We start from the raw sequence: 6,000 nt of genomic DNA, 5'->3' as shown, positions 1-6,000 counted from the left end.
GAGAATTAAAAGTGCCGTCTGAAAGGAAGGGACTCCCTAGAGCGCTTCAGTGTCCTAATTAGGAAGTGAGGGGACAATAAGATAACTTCCAAACATGTTTGTCATGGATTAAAAAAAATACCCATTCACAGTGGCTGAGTCACTATTCTAACCACGGTTGTATGTATGTTAGATCATTTGAAAAGGGGTGAGTAATCTGCGTTCCACAGCTGAAAAGACTTCCAAGCTCCCATAACCTGGCAAACAGACTTCGGAATGAGGCCATCCCCTCATTGCTGGCAGGGGACGCCGAGAAGATGGAGGAGGAGGTTGAGTCAGAGGGAAAAAGTTATTGTCACTCTGGAAAAGAGTCTGTAGACACCTGGAGAAGGAGTATCTGTTATGTTTAACTAGGAACCAGTATAATCAAAGAAAGCCCCACATTTATGTCTGTCCCCTTTGGTGTGAGCATATTTGTTCTCTGGGTTCACGCCCATGAATCGTAAGCATCTTCTGAGTAACTCAATACTTGGAAGTGTTCTGCGGTGTAGAGATTTGTGAAACGCTTCTCCTACACAAAAGTCCCGAGCGCGATCTCAGGCAGAGGAAATAATTCAAGCCGTGGCCCTGCTGCGGCTGACGACGCGGCTGCCCCCCGGGGGACCCCGCCCGGGCCGCTTCTCCCGGACTCAGATCCATTTCAGGTCAACAGCCCAGAAGGACACGGCCAGACTGTGAATATCGGCCTCTTCGGACCCCAGCCTCCCGTTTCAGCCCAAGCGAGGTGTCCCTTTTCCTAACCTCTATCACTACTGAACAGGCCTTACCTTAGTCACTTATACTTTACTACGAACACACTTGGGTTCAGGAAACATTTGTCCTTTGTATTATAATTCAGTCTTTTAAGTATGGAAGTGAAAGGTCTTAGGTGCTATTAAAATAATTTCAGCCGTCAGCAAATAGGTGCGGGGAGGCTGGGGGAGGCACATCCAATTGCCCTGGAATCTCACCCCTCCCGCAGGGGAGGCCAGTCCCGAGAGGGAACTGAATGTACGCATTTGGGGCGCTTCGGGGTCACCTGCGTCATGGGGCACAAGGGTAGAGGGGAGGGCTTGCTTCCTCCCTTCAGGGCCGCCGTCTTACCTGCTCTCCGTCCTGGAGCTGCCATGGCCTCTGCAGGTCGCCGCTGTGACCCCACGGCCCGCTCACGGGTCCCTCCCGCTCCTCGGGCGCTCCTTCCTCTCCCCCGACACCTCCCGCACGTCTGGGAGCCCGTGCTCACTGCGGCGCCCTCCTCAGGCCCGCCCGGCCTGTTTCAGCTTCTCTCCCGCCCACGCTTCCCCGGGGGCGTCCCAGGTTGTTCCCATCAGCGATGATACCCGCAGGTGACGGGGCTCCAGGGAAGAGGACTGGGCGGGGCCTCGGGTGGAAGCGGGCGAAGTGAAATGGGGCCTGGCTCGGGGGACAATTGGGAGCCCCGGTCATCAACCGGCATCAGGCTCAGGTGCCCGAATGTGCGCGGAGGTGGGGAAGGTCAGCACCAAGTGGAGAAAACTGTTGGCATTAATTACAGGTCCTGGAATACCTAATAAAGAACAAAGAAAAACCTAAAAGCTTGGTTTTGGCTGGAAATACACTACCAATTGTATTGTTTATAAACGTCCCCCAATCGCCACTTGTTCTATTAAATACAAAGTATAATAAAATTAACTTATCAGAAGTGATGTTTGATAATTTGGATCAGCTTTCTTAGTTGGCGGCCCATGTAATACAATCCCCTCATGGGCTCACAACTATTTGCTGACAACCTCCAAATCTTCACCCACCTTTAGATCCACAGCTGCCTATCAGAAGCCTCCCCTCTGATGTCACCCCGTGGAAAGTCCACAGTCCTTTCTGTTTCGGCGGCGGCGGTGTCAACACCAGCACCCATCCAGGTGCCCCCATCTGGGTGTCGGGGTAGGTGTCAGCCCAGACTCCTGTCTTCGCCCCTCTTGCTCCCCCCTGCCCAACAGCTGCACCTCTCTCCATATGACATCTCAACCCTGGCTTCTGACGCGCTACCATTTCTCACCTTCGTCCTTGGAACACTCTCCACATTAGCACCTGCCCCCAGACCTGCTACCCTTAAATAGGCAGAACGAGCTTTCTAAAGTTCATACCAAAGCATACACTTTTTGGCATGTAACTCTTGAATAGCTTCCCCATTGTTGATGAGATTCCTCAGCATCGAACATAAGTCCTTTCATAATCAAACCCCTACTTTTCCCCCAGCCCAATATAATCTCTGTTATTTCACCCGCTGGGAGTAACTCATAATTATCTCTGGTGGGTCTCTTGTTTTACTTCACTCTTTCTTTTTCATGGGCCACACGCACTGCTGAAAATGAGAGGGCTGGTTCCAGTTCAAAGCCTTTCGCAGGTCTGAGCGCTCAGCCAGAAGTTCTGCATCTGTAGTCTATTAGCTCTCCTGATCGCATTTTGTTATTCTCCTTGCAGCAGAAAAAACAAACAGCTGTGTCTCCCACAGTCTCTGCCTTCCTTCCAACATCGAAGAGGCTCTCCCCCAGGTGACCCCCTGCGACCCTGTGGAGTTCCTTCCTCTGCGGTGGCCTTACCCTCCCAGTTGTCCAGTCTTATCGCCACCCTCCTGTTTCTGGCAGTTTCTGATAAATCGCCCCATTCCCCATCCCCCTCGCCCTGTTCTGTGATGATCTTCCAAGGTCCTAGATCCGGCGCTTCACACTGGATGCTGGTTGCCCGCGATTCCCACATGTTTGCTTCTGCCCGCATTATATGACGTTCAACGTGGGACACCTTCAGCATCACTGGCTGGGGCAACCTCAGCTCTAAGGAGGAGGGTTGCAGGTGTGATTTGGGGATTTGGCTTATCTCCCCATAATCTGCATTAGCTCTCTCCCAAGCCATCCCTAGCAAACAGAATCCGTGTGGAGACAGTGTGTTCACAGTGCAAAGATAGCTCCCCTTGCAACCAGACTGCCAACCTTAAGCTCCTAAAAGTAAAATTTGGAATCACCACAGATCGGCTCTCTGCAATGTTGCTTAGTTTTTGACATTGGGCTGTCTTGGAGAAATTTCTTCCAAGACTCTGGAGTTGCCTGGAGGAAGCAAGCTAATTTTGCACCTTCCCAGGTTAGCCACTCATAGCTGCTTCTTCATTCCCTTTTGTGGTGTCTAAGCATGACCCAGGTCCATTGATTCCAGTGCTGTCCAATATGTAGCGCCAGCCCCCTGTGGCTATTTGAAATGTGGCCGCTCTGAACTGAGACGTGCTGGAAGCATAAAATACACACTGCATATTGAAGACTTAGCATCAGATAATGAAAAACATCATTAATAATTTTACATTAATTACATGTTGAAATGTTAAATTTTAGATATACTTCATTAAATACAACATTATTACTACTAAATTCATTTATCTCTTTTTACTCTTTAAAATGTGCTACTAGAAAATTTAAAATTACATGTCACCTGCATTATATTTCTGTTGGACAATGGCTGGACTAGACCATGGCTCAGTCTTAAATGTCTTAATATACCTTCCAAAGGCTTGCAGTATGTGCTATGTGTTCCTTCTTCCCCACCCCTGGCAAAGCTTAAATGAGTAATTAGATGTTTTGATGATAAACCCCAAATTCCTATCCACATTGTCCCCAGATGGCAATGGGGGAAAGTATGTAAACTGACTCATAGGGGCAACCACAGATATTCAGAGTTCTGGTAGTAACTGAGTTAACAGAGCTTTCTTTTTTTCCCTTCTCACACTTCTTTTGAAGATGTAGACAAGGATAAAACATTACTGAATTCCTTGTAGCTTAAAACCACACAACATCAACATTTATCGACAAGCATTACAACATTACAACACATAGCAATACTGAAAAAGCAAAGCTAGTTGGCTACCCCCCCTTCATCATTGAGCATTTGGTCATCCCATTGGAGCTATTTCATTGTCTTCAAGTCTGGAAGTTTATCCTTGGGCTAATGCACAGTGACTGAATATTAACCATGTCATTGATCTGGATCGTGTTTTCAAGTCTAGCATCCATGAAAATCCTGTTTGTTTAAACAGATTATCCTTAGCTCACTGTGTTCATTACTTCTTACTGATTGGAGAGAATATGCTTGAGTTTCTCATGTATAAAATATATGTGTTAAAGAAAAACAACTCTTAGGAAGGTATGGGGTTTGCCTTGATAGTAATTATTTTTCGTAAGAGAACTTAAATCAGGATCTCAACAATGAATTGAGCATCCTCAACAGCCTACAGTTACGGCTTTAATCTCTAGTTACCTTCCCAAGGAGAACACCCTGCTCCAGAGTTGCGTGCTCGCTCAGGGCCTCCAGAGGCCCTCCCCGCCCCTCCCCTTCTCTCTGGAGACTGAGAGCCAGCAAATGATCAGCAACTCCGGGCTGTGAATGGCTTTCTTTGCTTTCGGCTCTGTTTTGATTTGCACCCACGTCATTATCCTGAACATAACTTCATTGGAAGGAATACCAATCTTTCAAACAAATAAAAAGAGCAGCGATGATCTAGTTCTCTTTCTATAATAAGGGAGCTTCTAAGGATGAGTTGAATCTAATTTCAGGCCAATTCAACCTTGATGCCACGGAGAAAACCACAAACCTGAGTAGTGATTCGTGAATTCACAGCTGCTGAAGATGAATCCACCGGCTGATAGTACCATTCATTTATCAGTCTTTTCATTGGCAAAGAATGGAACCCTGAACCACGAAATATAAAATTAGATACATTTAAGTGTTTTTTCAAGCCGCATCTCCATAACCCTTTGCCACCCTTTACTTTTAGGTTGTGTGGGAAGTGGAATTTCTACAAATGGCCCAAAAGCTCAAGGCCCCAATACCTGCAATCCATGAATGTGATAAGATCTCACTCCCACGACTGTGTTATGCCTACAGCACAGTCGACTTCAAAAGGGGAGATGACAGAGGTGGGACTGATCAAGTGAGCCTTGGAAAGTGAGAATTTTCTTCACCTGGTGGCAGAAGAGGATGGCAAAAGGAGGCATCAGGGAGGTTCTAAGCATGAAAAGGATTCCACACACCATTGCTCGCCTGAAGATGGAGCGGCCAAGTGATGAGAAATGTATGTGGCCTGTAGAAGCTTAGACTGGTCCCCAGATGACAGCCAGCAAGAAAATGGGGACCTCAGAACTCTAGCCACAAGGAACTGGATTCTGTCAACAACTGAAGAATCACTGAAGCAGGTAAGAGTTTGGTTGGTTGACACCTTGGTTTTGGCCTGTGAGGCCCTAAGTAGAGAAGCCAGCTGAGCCCATGTGGATTTCTTTTTTTTTTAATTTTTAAATTAATTTTATTCAAGTAGAGTTGATTTACAATGTTCTGTTAATTACTGCTAAAGAGCAAAGTGATTCAGTTATACATATACATACACTCTTTTTCACATTCTTTTCCATTATGATTCATCATAGGATATTGAATATAGTTCCCTGTGCTATACAGTAGGACCTTGTTGTTTATCCATTCTATATATAATAGTTTGCATCTGCTAATCCCAAATTCCCAATCCATCCCTCCCCCACCTACCCCTTGGCAACCACAAGTCTGTTCTCTATGTCTGTGAGTCTGTTTCTGTTTTGTAGATAAGTCCATTTGTGTCATATTTTAGATTCCACGTGGAGTTACTGACTGACTGAACTGTGAGATGATAAATGGGTGTTGATTTGAGCTGCTAGCTTTGTGGTCATTTGTTATGCAGCAGTAGAAAATGAATACACCTTGGTAATTTGCTGATTGGATTCTATAGCTTTCTTTTTTTTTTTTTGTGGTTCATAATCCACTGAGTTTATATGCTGTGTGGCCTCAGGTGAATTACTTGTCCTTTTTGAGCCTATAAAACCTGCCTCACTGAGTTTTTATGAAGATTAAATGGGACCCACGTAAAGTGTTCACTGCAGACCCTGGTGCTCTGCAGGATCTCAGTCAAGCTCCTTCTCTGCATGTGTATTTTCACAG

At 46.2% G+C, this 6,000-nt stretch overlaps 1 protein-coding gene across 5 annotated transcripts in view; it reads right to left on the bottom strand.

Moving 5' to 3' along the window:
* Positions 1–2,676: 2,676 nt before the first annotated feature.
* Positions 2,677–6,000, bottom strand: part of NEDD4 (NEDD4 E3 ubiquitin protein ligase) — a 151,967-nt gene continuing 148,643 nt past the window's right edge. For 3 of the 5 annotated variants that reach the window (XM_036843381.1, XM_036843382.1, XM_036843383.1), the window contains 3 exons: positions 4,869–5,000; positions 4,631–4,728; positions 2,680–2,828 (listed from right to left, as the gene is read on the bottom strand). The gene's annotated coding sequence lies outside the window, so the exon portion shown is untranslated. Of the gene's footprint in view, positions 2,829–3,177; positions 3,273–4,630; positions 4,729–4,868; positions 5,001–6,000 lie in introns of those variants that run through there. The other 2 variants (XM_036843378.1, XM_036843379.1) reach the window with 2 other exon arrangements.

Source organism: Balaenoptera musculus, chromosome 2 (assembly GCF_009873245.2).
Source record: "Balaenoptera musculus isolate JJ_BM4_2016_0621 chromosome 2, mBalMus1.pri.v3, whole genome shotgun sequence".
NCBI lineage: Eukaryota > Metazoa > Chordata > Mammalia > Artiodactyla > Balaenopteridae > Balaenoptera > Balaenoptera musculus.
Note: the sequence above shows the minus strand (reverse complement) of the source record. Positions and strands in the feature narration are given on the sequence as shown.